The following is a 15,040-nucleotide window of genomic DNA, read 5'->3' as shown; positions in this document are numbered from 1 at the left end:
ATCCTTTGACACTTTGCTGTCTTCTTTTGCCAAACCTCAGCTTCGGCAACATCAGTAGGCTTTGGGACATCAGCCTCTATGAAATCCTTCAACCCATTATCATCTAACACCACCTCCATCCTGTCCTTCCATGCAATATAGTTCGAGCTGCCCTCAAGAGCATACTCCAATCGCAATCCATTGAAAGACATTGCAACGTTGACACCAAGAAAACACTGCTGCAAATTCGAATTCCACCAGCTCCAAACTCAACCGCCTCCGATCTAATATTTGTGAGAACAAAGTATTTCTTGTACAGAGATTGACTGTATGGGCTTTCACTGGATATCTCACCTTCCAAAGGAAGGATGAATCCAGAGGCTACCTGGCCCGATTACAGACTCTGCCTGAAGAAATAAGATGTAAACACTTCTTGAATAGTAGATTTGATGATCAACAGCTCTGATACCATGTAGAAATTTTGAATAATATGACACTTATTCACAGAGATTATCCCGATTATACACTATTGCAGAATACATGCATAATACATAACCTCCTCTACGTTGATCATCAATTTAGCAGCATCAAAAACAATGAAACATCAATAGCATGCACACATTAACACAATATGTAACCCGGGGAAAGCTTATAGCTGAAAACCCCACAATATTTGTATATTAATGATTGAGAACATGTAACATTACATAGTACAATACTCCTCTCAAGTATCCAACACTATCTCCACCTGTTACACACAAAACTAGCTCAAATCCGAACAGGTCATAGGTTCAAATCTTCTCCACTGCTTTGCCTGCCTCTATTGCACAATACCAAGTGAAAATCACTCACATTGAAAATCCCGTGAGCACAGGCTATAATAATGGGCATATACTGCGCAATTCTCATGGGCATACTCAATCCTTTGATTGTGCAAAGTCTCATGCACAACTATAGTCACAATTTATAGCAATCTCAACCTCTAACACCTGTCTCCACTGAATTGTACATGCATGAGTTAACTGATGTATTCTTCAGTTGCATTATGAGTTAATAATTAGTGAATTAATTTAATCAATTAATTCACATCACTCATCACTAGTCTATTTGCAGTTAGACTAATTACAACTAGTTTAACCAAGTCAAACTGAACACAACTCCATCAACTCCACATCCAACTCCACAGAACTCACATGCATGAGTTCTAACTGATGTCCTGCATGCAATAGCTCAATTGACCCACAAGAAAAACGTATTTCCTTCTGACAGCTGCATGTGCCACATCTGTAGCTCAAACTGAAGTTCTCCAAGAGGATAAGATAATGTTTATAGTCTAAATATTATTATGAGACAATAATATTTGACTTTTCTATTTTTGAGTAGCAGTCTAAAAATAGACTCTGATCACTCCTGTTGTGATCCAAAAATAGAAGTCCATCTATTTTTCCCAACATGACCAATCATCCATAAACAACATCCTGCAACTCATAGACCATGATCCATATGTCTAAAAATAGACTTTGCGCCAAACATACCCTGCGGGCCCACTTAGTGAAGGCGACTCCTTTCCACTAAGCTCCATCATCTTGTTGCATTTTCAAAAAAGGGTTAATAGGTTTGTCTTGGGTTTTGGTATTTGGAGGCATGAATGTAACAATCTGAAAATAACAGTAAGAGAAAAGGTGACTTATCAGGAATTAGTTGAGGTTGAATGAACTGTCAAAGAAAATAGAATAAAAACTGACAACTCAGATCTATTTCAGGTTGAGAGACTGGTGGGAAAGGCAACCGCTGTGTCAAGCTATGAATATCTAAGAATTAACAGTGAAAAGGGTAGCGGAGATGCCCAGGGAGGATTTTTAAAGAGCGAGTGAAAATCGTTGGAGGTGGCCTGAGACCTTTAAATTTTGAATGGTTACCTGTGAAAATAAAATTTAATGCAAAACGATTATTCGTTGGGAAAGAATTTAATAGGCCAATGGGTATGCAACATGGCAAAAGAGGAATGGTGGAGGAAATCGTGGTGGGTCACGGTAAAACAGTTGAGGGGATGATGGTTTTGGAGGGGGTAGGAAGCGGTAAGTGGGAATGGCTGGTTGGGGGGTGTGAAACAACTTTTTCGACCCCCTAACCCGACAATAAAGGCAAGATGGAGGGGGGGCCGAAGGATATTGATGGTCATGGATGAGGAGCGGGAACAAACCTCGAGGCTTTTAAACTGCTATACTTTAACCATAAGTGACAAAAGAGCTTTGTCTACATGCGCTTTTTATGATTGACCTCTGGACTTAGGATAAAAGGAAAATATGAAATACATGAAAGACTTTATCCATGGCGCATATTTTTGGCCTTTTCACCATATCCTTAAAACAAGATACAAATTACATATGCAAATATTTATCAATAATCTAATGTACCTACGCTTAGCTAAACTAGCATTTTTATTTTTCTCTAGGGTGCACTTAGACTAGCAAACCCACTTTATTTTCTTTTACACAAAATGAAAAACTATCTAACCTATCTCTTATTTCTCCAATTGATCCAGATTAAACAATTGAATCAATGTCATTTTCTACCTAACTATTGATTTACCCATATTAAACTGTTGGAAAGATCTTTATTCTCTAATCTAATTTACAAAAATTGAAAGGATTTTAATCATGATTACACTGTATGATGAAACTAAAAACTAGTGATTGTGGTATTTTGAACAAGCTGCACACAACTTTTATTTCTCAGTAATGAAGCAAAACTATTTATGAGTAGTGACATTTAGACTTGAAACAATTTCAATATTATTCCTTTATTATTTTTTATTTCTTTTGGTGGGGTTCAATCTTTTATTTTTTTTCAATATTCTTGTTTCTTCTTGTTTCTTTTTTTTTCTATATATTTTTTGTTTGGAAATCATTGGCAGATTGAGAAGTATTTACAAAATAAGATTCTTAAGATACAATACTCAATTACCTTGAGATCCTATAAATTATGGTAAAACTTATGGTAAAACTTTCTTGATATTATCAAGGATGACCCGAGCCTTATTATAAAACTCTTCCCTGGATTGTTGTAACTGGATTGTCTGATCAATTCTTCTTTGAACATCAAATGGCTCAACTTGCAATTCCTGAATTACCTTCATGATTGGAACTCCCAAAGAGGATGGAAAAACAACATCCATTCCATAAACCAGTTGGTATGGTGACATGCCAATTGATATCTTTGTGGCGAGCCTATAAGCCCAAAGTGCATTTATCAACTTCTTGTGTCATGAATTTTTGTTGTCTGCTAATAGCTTCTTAATAATATTCACCAGACTTTTATTTGAATATTCAGCCAACCCATTACCCTATGGGTAATAATCAGTTGAATGTCCTAATGTGATATGATATTTATTGTAGAAATCTATCATTTTCTTAGACCTAAAGGCCGCAACATTGTCTGTAATAAACTTATTTGGACAACCAAATCTAGACATGATATTGGTTTCTAAGAATTTGATGATAACAACATCTGTGGCTAGTCTAGGAGTGGCCTCAATCCATTTTGTGAAGTAGTCAGTAGCGGTAAGGATCCATTTATGTTGAGAAAAGGATGGTGGGTGGATTTATCCAATGAAATCCAATCCCCACTGTTAGAAAGGGATTTCAACAAATATGGGCTTCAAAGGTAGAAGAAAAATCTTTCTTTCCCCCTCAAATATTTGACATTTGTGGCAAGAGTTTACCTTCCTATGAACATTTGGGAAAAGTGTTGGCCTGTAAAAACTAGCTTTAAGGATCTTATTGGTAGTGGTTTTCCAATACAGATGGCCACCACAATCACCTTCATGGAATTCCTGCATTGTTCTTTCTGCATCATCCCTCAATAAACACTTTAGTATAATACCACCAACATCTTTCCCATATAAAACATTTTCTATGATGAAAAATTTAATTGCTTTTAGCTTCAGAAATATATCTTTTGTTTTTGTTAGACTAGGAGGAGCATTTAAATTAAATAAAACATAAATAAGGTATGCATACTAGGGTGAGGTCATGAAAGCCTCATCTAGTTGTGGAGTCGCTTGTTCCTCTTGATCATCCAATTCAGCTACAAAGTTGATATCTAAAGCATTAAAATTAGATTCAACCATCAATTTGGCTAACCCTTGTCCTTTGATAAGATTGGTTGGCTTGATTTCCATATCATATTCCAGAATGATGGCAATCCATTTGCCTCTTTTTCCATATGGTCCATTCTGTCAAGATATCTTTGACTACAACATTTGGTAGATAAGCAATTATGTGAGAATGAAGGATATATACTCGGAAATCTTTAATTGCTTTTATTAGTGAAAAAGCCCATTTTTCCATTGTATTGTAATTGAGTGCAGAATCCCTTAAAGCCTTGCTAAAGAAAGCAATGGTCTCTTCATATCCATCATCACTTTTCTCCAAAAGGACAACTACAACAATATGTTCAGAAGCAAATGAAAAAATTATGAAATCCTTAGTGAAATTTGGACTGATAAGGACTGGTGCTTTTGTCAATGCTTGTTTAACTTGGTCAAATGATTTCCTACCTTCAAGGTTCCATTTGATTTCAGAATCTCGTTTTAGAATGTTTGTTATGTTTTTGAGAAGTACTGCAAGGTTAGGGATAAATATTCTAAGGAAGTTTATTCTACCAATATATGATTGAAGTTCCTTAATGTTTCTTGGATGATTGATTTTTAGAATAGCTTCAATCCTTTTACGATCGATTCTAATACCTTCCTTAGATATGATGTGACCAAGAAGTTTCCCCTCTTCAAGGACAAACACTGTTTTCTTAGGATTTAATGAAATCCCAAACCTTCTACATTTTTCAAATACTCTTCTCAGATGTAACAAATGTTCTTCATCAATTTTAAAATATACAATTATGTCGTCTAAATAGATTACGATAAATCTGCTAATTTCATTAGCAAAAGCAATATCCATTTCTCTTTGAAATGTGGCTCTAACATTCATTAATCCAGAATGCATCTTCACATACTTGAAGGTACCCCATGGAGTAGTAAAGGTTGTTTTATCTTGATCCTCTGGATGGACTAAGACCTGGTTATAACCTGAGAAACCATCTAATAAATAAAGCCTATAAGATCCAACTACCTTTTGTAGAATAAGTTCCATTTTAGGTAAATGATAGTTTTCCTTCAGGGAGACTTTGTTAAGGTTTCTAAAATCTAAGCATAATCTGATTTCACCCGTCTTCTTCCTAGTTGGCACAATATTGGAAACCCATTTAGAGTACCTAAGAGGAACTATAATTTTAGAGTCATACATTCTTTTGATTTCCTTCTCAATTAAAGGCACCATAATAGGATTTATTCTGCAAAGTTTTTGTTTAAATGGTTTCTCATCTTCCTTAATTGGAATTTTGTGTTGTATAATTTATGTATCATATGTTTAAGATTTTCATAGCTCTAGGCAAAAACATCACTAAATTCCTTGAATAAAGAAATATATTTTTGTTTTTCAACAGTTGGGATTGATTTAGACAATTTTATGATTTTGGGGTCTTTTTTAGTACCTAAATTACAATCTTCAACTACTGTTCCTGAGGGCTCAATCTTAGGCTTTTTAGCCACATCATTGAAATCAAATAATTCTTCTAATGGAACTAGACCTCTAGGAAAAACATTATCTTTTAGCTGGAGTGTTTCAAATTCTTATTTTTTAGGATCTATCTCAAGAAATTCTAATCTATTTATAACTTTATCTATGGGTATATTTAAAAATTATCTAATTGCCTTTCTAGATTAGAATGTACAACAAATTGTGTATCTACTTCAGATTCCAAATCAATACTATCATCTTGAAATTCATCTTTGAATTGCAGAAAACTTTCAATCTATTTATCATTTCCAAACACCTGCCAATACCTCATGTTATTTGGTACAATTGGTTGATGTTTCACCTCCAGTATATATTCTTGGTTAGGATAAGGCATTTTACAAGAGCTGGCTGAAAAATCCAGATTATTTGGAATGATATTTTGTTTTCTAGGAATTGTAGCAAGATCATATTCAAGAAAACTTTCTAGAATGTCAAGCACAACATTTCTGTATGCTCTCACTCTAGGGTGTTTGGCTGAATACTCTCCTTTAATTTGTTTTAATTAATTCAACATCCCCTTGAATGGAGATCCTTTTAGCACCTAATTTTTCAATAACTGCAATCCTAGTATAAGGGTTTCATACTTTGCTATGTTATTGGTACATTAAAAATTAAGTCTGTATGAGTGACCCTCAGCATGATTATTTCCTGTGTTAACCACCCAAATTCCTGCTCCAAAACCATCTCTGCTGCAAGAGGCATCAAAACTCATGTTCCAAAGAGGTTCGGGAGGAGTATTCAGTTATGTTATTTGTGTTTGGGCTGGGTCTGTTTTAGAAATTTCATTTTCAGCATTGATCACCTGAACGTTGATATCTCCACCATTGTAAAGAATGAAAGAATCCAAATCTGAGTGGACAGAGTAAACTGGATAGTTGTGAGGCTTGTCTTGACTACTCACCATGAATTTCATCAAGCTTTCCCTATATAATCTTATTTTTTGCCCAAAGACTGGTATGGTAGCAAAGGTCATGTCCATCTGTAGGGCACCTTGTAATTTTTCTCTCCATGAGTGTGACAACAACATGCCATACTTAGGGGGAATATCAGGAACCACTATGTCCATTACTAGACTTTTAGCAGGGATTTGGCCCAAAGTAACACATAGGTCTTTAATGAGACCTAAACATCTTACTTTGCTAGAATCAAAGGAATACAAGCCTTTATAAGGTCTAGTAATGTCAAGACCTAATTTCTCCATAACAGTTGTAGGCATTAAATTATGGGAAGCACCAGAATCTATCATAGCGTTATGGAGAATCTTGTCATGAATTTTCAGGCTAACATAAAATGGAGGAAATCCTCCTTCTCATGGTTTTCCCTCAACTTCCGGTTCAAATAAGAGTTCAGGCTGGTCATCATTTAGATTTACAGAGTCTATGTTTTCCCCTATATTTAGAGATTTCATTACTTGGGGTCTGTACATGTTTTTGTTCATTAACTCTGTGAGAGGTATAGGAATTTTCAGTTTCGCCAATTCATCCTCAATTCTTTGTGGTGAGCCTATCAACCCAAAGTGCATTTATCAACTTGTTGTTCCATGACTTTTTTTCGTCTGAAAATAGCTTCTTAATAATATTTACCAAACTTTTATTTGAAGATTCACCCAACCCATTACCCTGTGCATAATAAGAAATTGAATGTCCTAATGTGATATGGTATTTATTGTAGAAATCTATCATTTCTTAGACCTAAAGGCTACAACATTGTCTGTAATAATATTATTTGGATAGCCAAATCTAGATAGGATATTGGTTTCTAAGAAATTGATGATAACAACATCCGTGGCTAGTCTAGAAGGAGTGACCTCAATCCATTTGATGAAGTAGTCAGTAGCGGTAAGGATCCATTTATGTTGATAAAAGGATGGTGGGTGGATTTCTCCAATGAAATCCAATCCCCACTGTTGGAAAGGGCTTTCAACAAATATGGGCTTCAAAGGTAGAGGCAAAAGATTTATTTTCCCCTCAAACATTTGACATTTGTGGCAAGAGGTTACCTTGTTATGAACATTTGGGAAAAGTGTTGGCCAGTAAAAACTATATCTAAGGATCTTACTGGCAGTGGTTTTCCAATACAGATGGCCACCACAGTCACCTTCATGGAATTATTGCACTGTTCTTTTGCATCATCTCTCAATAGACACTTTAGTAGAATATCACCAACATCTTTCCAATATAAAAAATTTCTATGATGCAAAATTTAACTTCTTTTAGCTTCAGATTCTAGCTTTTCTCTTCGTTAGATCAGGAGGAGCATTTAAATTAAATAAAAAATAAATAAGGTCTGCATACTAGGGTGAGGTCATGAAAGCCTCATCTAGTTGTGGAGTCGCCTGTTCTTCTTGATCATCCAAGTCAGCTACAAAGTTATATCTAAAACATTAAAATTAGATTCAACCATAAATTTAGCTAACCCTTGTCCTTTGATAAGCTTGGTTGGCTTGATTTCCATATCATATTCCAGAATGATGGCAATCCATTTTCCTCTTTTGCCATCTGGTCCATTCTAGTATGCCAAGATATCTTTGACTACAACATTTGGTACATAAGCAATTATGTGAGAATGAAGGAGACATACTCTCAAATATTTAATTGCTTTTATTAGTGTGAGGGCATCTTTTTCCATTATATTGTACTTGAGTGAAACATCCCTTAAAGCCTTGCTAAAGAAAGCAATGGGTTGTTCATATCCATCATCATTTTTATGCAAAAGGATAGCTGCAATAGTATGTTTAGACGCAAATGAAAAAATTATGAAATCCTTAGTGAAATCTAGATTGATAAGGACTGGTGCTTTTGCCAATGATTGTTTGAATTGGTCAAATGATTGCCTAGCTTCAAGGTTCCATTTGATTTCAGAATCTCGTTTTAGCATGTTTGTTATGTTTCTGAGAAGTTTTGCAAGGTTAGGGATAAATATTCTAAGGAATTTTATTCTACCAATAAATGACTGAAGTTCCTTAATGTTTCTTGGATGATTGATTTTTAGAATAACTTCAATCCTTTTAGGATCAATTTTAATACCTTCCTTAGATATGGCGTGACCAAGAAGTTTTCCCTCTTCAAGGCCAATCATTGTTTTCTTAGGATTTAATGAAATCCCAAACCGTCTACATTTTTCAAATACTCTTCTCAGATGTAACAATTGTTCTTCTTCAGTTTTAGAATATACAATTATGTAATCTAGATAGATTACGATAAATCTGCCAATTTCATTAGTAAAAGCAATATCCATTGCTCTTTGAAATGTGGCTCCAACATTCATTAATCCAAAAGGCATCTTCACATACATGAAGGTACCCCATGGAGTAGTGAAGGCTATTTTATATTGATCCTCTGGATGGAATAAGACCTGATTATAACCTGAGAAACCATCTAATAAATAAATCCTAGAAGATCCAACTAACTTTTGCAGAATATGATCCATTTTAGGTAAATGATAGTTGTCCTTTAGGGAGACTTTGTTAAGGTTTCTAAAATCTATGCATAATCTGATTTCACCTATTTTCTTCCTATTTGGCACAATATTGGAAACTCATTTAGAGTACCTAAGAGGAACTATGATTTTAGAGTCATACATTCTTTTGATTTCCTTCTCAATTAAAGGCATCAAAACAAGATTTATTCTGCGAAGTTTTTGTTTAAATAGTTTGTGATCTTCCTTAATTGGAATTTTGTGTTGTATAATTTCTGTACCATATGTTTAAGATCTTCATAGCTCCAGGAAAAAACATCACTAAATTCCTTGAATAAAGCAATATATTTTTGTTTTTCAACAACTGGGATTGATTTAGCCAGTTTTATGATTTTGGGGTCTTTTTCAGTACCTAAATTACAATCTTCAACTTCTGTTCCTGAGGGCTCAATCTTAGGCTTTTTAGCTACATCATTGAAATCAAATAATTCTTCTAATGGAACTAGATCTCTAGGAAAAACATCATATTTTAGCTGGAGTGTTTCAAATTATTCTTTTTTCAGGATCTATCTTGAGCAATTATAATTTATTTACAACTTTATCTATGGATATATTTACATAAGAATGATCTAATTGCATTTCTAGATTAGAATGTACAACAACTTGAGTATCTACTTCAGATTCCAAATCAATACTATCATCTTGAAATTCATCTTTGGATTGCAGAAAAATTTCAATCTGTTTATCATTTCCAAACACCTGCCAATACCTCATGTTATCTGGTACAACTGGTCAATGTTTCACCTCCAGTACATATTCTTGATTAGGATAAGGCATTTTACAAGAGCTGGCTGAAAAAGCTAGATTATTTGGAATGATATTTTGTTTTCTAGGAATTGCAGAAAGGTCATATTCAAGAAAACTTTCTAGAAAGTCAAGAACAACATTTCTGTATGCTCTCATTCTAGGGTGTTTGGCTGAATACTCTCCTTTAATTTGTTTGATAATTAATTCAGCATCCCCTTGAATGGATATCTTTCAGTGCCTAATTTTTTCAACAACTGCAATCCTAGTATAAGGGCTTCATACTCTGATATGTTATTGATGCATTGAAAATTAAGCCTGTATGAGTGAGCCTCAACATGATTATTTCCTGTGTCAACCACCCAAATTCCTGCTCCAGAATCATCTTTGTTACAAGAGCCATCAAAACTCATGTTCCAAAGAGGTTCAGGAGGAGTATTTAGTTATGTTATTTGTGTTTGGGCTGGGTCTATTTTAGAAATTTCATTTTCAACATTGATCACCTGAGCATTGATATCTCCATCATTGTAAAGAATGAAAGAATCCAAATCTGAGTGGACAAAGTAAAGTGGATAGTTGTGAGGCTTGTCTTGACTACTCATCATGAATTTCATCAAGGTTTCCCTATATAATCTTCTTTTTTTACCCAAAGACTGGTATGGTAGCAAAGGTCATGTCCATCTATAGGGTACCTTGTAATTTTTCTCCCCATGAGCGTGACAACAACATGCCACACTTAGGGGGAATATCAACAACCACTTTGTCCAGTACTAAACTTTTAGCAGGGATTTGGGCCAAAGTAACACATAGGTCTTTAATGAGACCTAAACATATTACTTTGATAGAATCAAAGGAATACAAGTCTTTATAAGGTCTAGTAATGTCAAGACCTAATTTCTCCATAATAGGTCTAGGCATTAAATTATGGGAAGCACTGGAATCTAGCATAGCATTATGGAGAATCTTGTCATCAATGTTCATGCTAACATAGAATGGAGGAACTCCTCCTTCCTATGGTTTTCCCTCAAATTCCGTTCCACATAAGAGTTCAGGTTGGTCATCATTCAGATTTACAGAGTCTGTGTTTTCCTCGATATTTAGATCTTTCATTACTTGGGGTCTATACATGTTTTTGTTCATTAACTCAGTGAGACGAATAAGAATTTTCAATTTTGCTAATTCATTCTCAATTTTGAACAATGTTTGAATCTTAATCAAGTTGGGAAGTTCAGATTGATGTGTGTTTTGATTTGTTATAGGCTCTTTTTGTTGACTTGTGGTTGGGATATCTATTTGAGTAGTTTTATAAATACTATCAACTATCTTCTTGACAAGGATGTCTACTTTTTTCTTGCCAGAATTATCCACAGTTTTCTTATGAAGATTGTTTGTGTTTTTCCTAGGAGCAATTTCAGATGATTTTTTAGTAGGATTATCTAAGTTTTTGGTGTTGAGAGTGTTTAGATTCATTTTGATCCTAAGGTTATACTGCCAATGGACTTCCATTATGGAATTTTCAAACCCTTTTTTATATTCATCCGATTTTTCAGAATCTAGTTCAGTTTGAGCTAGGAGAAACATTCTTACTCCTCTTGAGTGAGGAAAATTGTTTGATCATCGTTTATCCCCATAATATTTATTTGATTATCATCCAAATCTTAAAAAATATTCCCATCATCATCTGTTTAATTTTTCCTAAAAAGGAGGCCGAACCTGTTGGTTTGGACCCTTTTGTTCTCTTTGTTTAATTTGGGGATCATTCCTTCTAAAGTTTTAGTTTCTATTTTGAGGAGCATTTTGGTTCTCTCTCATTTGAGTTTGGTCATTGATGTTTACTCTTTGCATCATCTAATTTACTACTCTCACTAAGTTATCAATTTTATGATTAACAACAGAAGTATAAGGTTGTTCATTTATGGTAACCCTGCGTTCAGCTTTTAATTTGGCCTTCTTGGCTAAGATGTTAGCTTCAACTTTAATAGCATTAGATTGCATTTCTTCCAAAGTTGCCAGGTCTCCCTCTTTAAGTTGATATTCCATGTCTACATCAAAACCATCAGGAAAATCAATTAAAGCTAGGCCAAGGGAGGGCTTGATGTCTTGTGTAATGGCATTGTAAATAGTATTAAACTGTTCATAGTATTCTTCCACACTCTCATTTGTTTTTCTTTTCAGTCTCTTATATTCATTTAGGAGTTGAAGTGGATTTTTCTTGATCTCCCATCTAGCTAGAAATTTTGATGGAATGCATCAAGGTTGGCTATACTTCTTGCAGGTAAACTCCTAAACCATTTTTTGACATCACCTCATAAACTTTGAGCAAACAATCTCATTTTAACATTGACTTCATCTACTTCTTGAAGGTCAAACACATCATTCATCCTATCCACATGCTGTTGAGCAATATGAGAACCAACGTTATCAAAAATTAGAATTTTAGATTGAGAATCCCTAGGCATAGCATTTAGCTGGCCTGGTAACACCAAAGGTGCATACCTACCTGCCATAACTAGTCTGGAAGATTGGATGGAAAATGGACCTGATGTAGGTGTAGTTGTGATAACTACAGGGATAGCAGGAATAACAGGTTGGGATATCACAGGTGAGGAAATTGAGACTATGGAATGAGTAGGACTGGGAGGTTGTATATGAAAAAATTGGGATGATCGGGTAGACAAAGAGGCTATTGCAACTCTTAAAGCAGATAATTCAACATATTGTTGAATATAAGCTTCATCAATGGCTAGGTTCAACACCGAAACCAGATCCTGTAATTTATCAAATTGTTGTAGGGATTCAATATCAGGATCTATTTGAAAAGGTTGGTTTTGGGAGATATATGGTTGCATTAGGGATTTGTCGATGACAGTATGATCCACAAAAGTCTCATATTTTTATTTAAATAAACTATGCTGGAAAGGAAAATCAAACTCTATATCTTAAATAGCTTCAAATTTCTCTAGAAGAGAGTTAGACGTTGACAAAGGACTATTCTCAGGAAGATAATCAAATCTATTCAAAGGACTATTACTACCTTGAATCTCTGTAAAAATTATCTTTCTCACCATTTTTTTTGGATTATCTACAAATTCAGCAGGGTTGGGATCAAGGTGAGCCCTAGTGAAAATTCTTTTGGGAGCCAGGTCTATTAAAAATCATCACACAAATAAAAGTCAAATCAATGACACACTAATATATACAAAATAACAACCTCAGATCATGTATTTCTTAATGATATATAAGTCTTGATTTTTAGAAATACTGATTAGATACCAGGGAATAATGATTTTTCAATCTAAAGAGTTTTTGTTCCCCAGTATGGTTGCCACTATGTTGTTGTTCTGTATTTTTGAGGTTGAGGGAGTAAACATAGAGGACAACATCAAAACCACTTTGGAAGTTGGGATCTAGCCCTGTCAGCTTGAGAGAGGGATCTCTCTGTTTAATTTAGCTTTGTTTTTATGTAAATTTTAGGCTAGCTATGACTATACGTGTTTGTTTTGTTTGATATGAGTGTTATAATTCCATTGGGATATGGTGTCTATAAATAAAAATGGATTTTTCATCAATTTTTAGAGGAGTTCTCACAAGGAAAACTAGGTTGCACTATTTGGACCTTTTCAAAAATTAAATGGATGGTGAATTAGCAAAAGTGTAAGGTTCAGTAGAAATCCAGGAGCAATCAAGAATTCCCAGATTTGACTTCAGACGAAAACATTAAAATTATCAACAACCAAAATAGGGTGCTCTAATAATTCAGATATTTAGAATAATAGAGAAAGAAAAACAATGTTCAAACAGATAAACAGAAGAGGCACATCATCGTTTGGTACACCACATGAATCCTGTGAAAGGTCCTTGTATTATTGATGCTCCAGTACTTTGAAAAATACAATATCTAGAAGAAATTACATTCAAAAATCAACCCTTAATACTTCAAACAGTGAAGTATTTATAATGAAAATTAAAAAAATCCTTTACAAAATCGTTGTCAAACCGACAATGTATTATTAGCCTAATTACAAACAATATGATCTAATCCTGGCAGACAAATAGGCCATGTAGGTAGCTGAAAGGAAAGGTGGCCCTGTTTTGATGGTTTCGGTTGTTGAGTCAACCCAAAACTGTGCTACATCATTGAACTGACTGTCATGCTGGCTCTTGTGCTGGCATTTGTGTCACTGTTATTGAATTATCCTTTAATCTAGTAAATCGACCAATTCTTCCTATCTCTTTTCATTTGGTATTGCCAATTTTGTTACCCTCGGTAAATTTCATCTACCTCTGTGTATTTGGAAAAAGTTGGCTTAAAAGTAAAAATGTGTTTTACCTCATTCTGTACATAGAAATCATTTGACATGGTTTCGAAAAATGCCTTTGTTGTCATACTGCACTTAATCCCACTGAACTTGATGTTGCTTCTAGCCATTTCTTTCATCTTCAGTATATAGTCTACATGAGTGATTAATTTGTCATTTATTACATAAATGTTGGGTAGTACCTTTTGTATTAATGCTTCAATTCTGTTAGTGAACCTATTTACTTGTAGCTCCAAGGTTTCACATCTTTCTTCCAATTGATTAATAAGGTTCCTCTCTGTCAAGGCTTTCTTGACTTCCAGAATGGTGGAAATTCTATCACTGATCCCTACTTCTTCAAAATCATACTTGGACTTAGAGTTCAAGAACCTGATTATGTTAGAGGCTTCTGTGGGCATCTCTCCCAGCTTCTCTCTTCCCTGCACAATAGTTTCTATAGCCTTTTCTATAAGCTCTTTCTTCTCAAATATGATTGGGACAAAAGGCCAAATATCATTCATAGAGTTGAGTATATTCATCCAGATGGTTTCCTAGGCTTGGGCCAAGGTATGAACAATTGAAGTGTCTCTCTCTACCTTTTGCAACTTCTCCAACAGTCTCTGGGATTTATGCATTTCAGTGACCCAAGCAGCTTTAGCTTTGGCCTTTTGCACTTCTAAAGCTTTGAGTTGGCCCTGCAAAGTCTCAATCTCCTTTGACTGGAGTGACATTTTTTGTAGTGTCTTTGTTACATGTTCAATACTTGCAATATGAGTAGAAGAAGTAGTTGCGGTAGTTGTTCTTGTTGCTATAAGTTGAGAAATAGGTATGGCATCTAGGGGGACAATGACCATCCTCTGGCTCTCTTCTTTCTCCTTTATCATTTTCTCCATCTCTGCCTCC

The sequence above is a fragment of the Pinus tabuliformis genome, chromosome 8, assembly GCF_031772625.1.
Source record: "Pinus tabuliformis cultivar Carrire ecotype Pingquan chromosome 8, CPIR1, whole genome shotgun sequence".
In the NCBI taxonomy this organism is placed as follows: Eukaryota; Viridiplantae; Streptophyta; class Pinopsida; order Pinales; family Pinaceae; genus Pinus; species Pinus tabuliformis.
The sequence above is the reverse complement of the archived record's forward strand: the minus strand, read 5'-3'. Positions refer to the sequence as shown.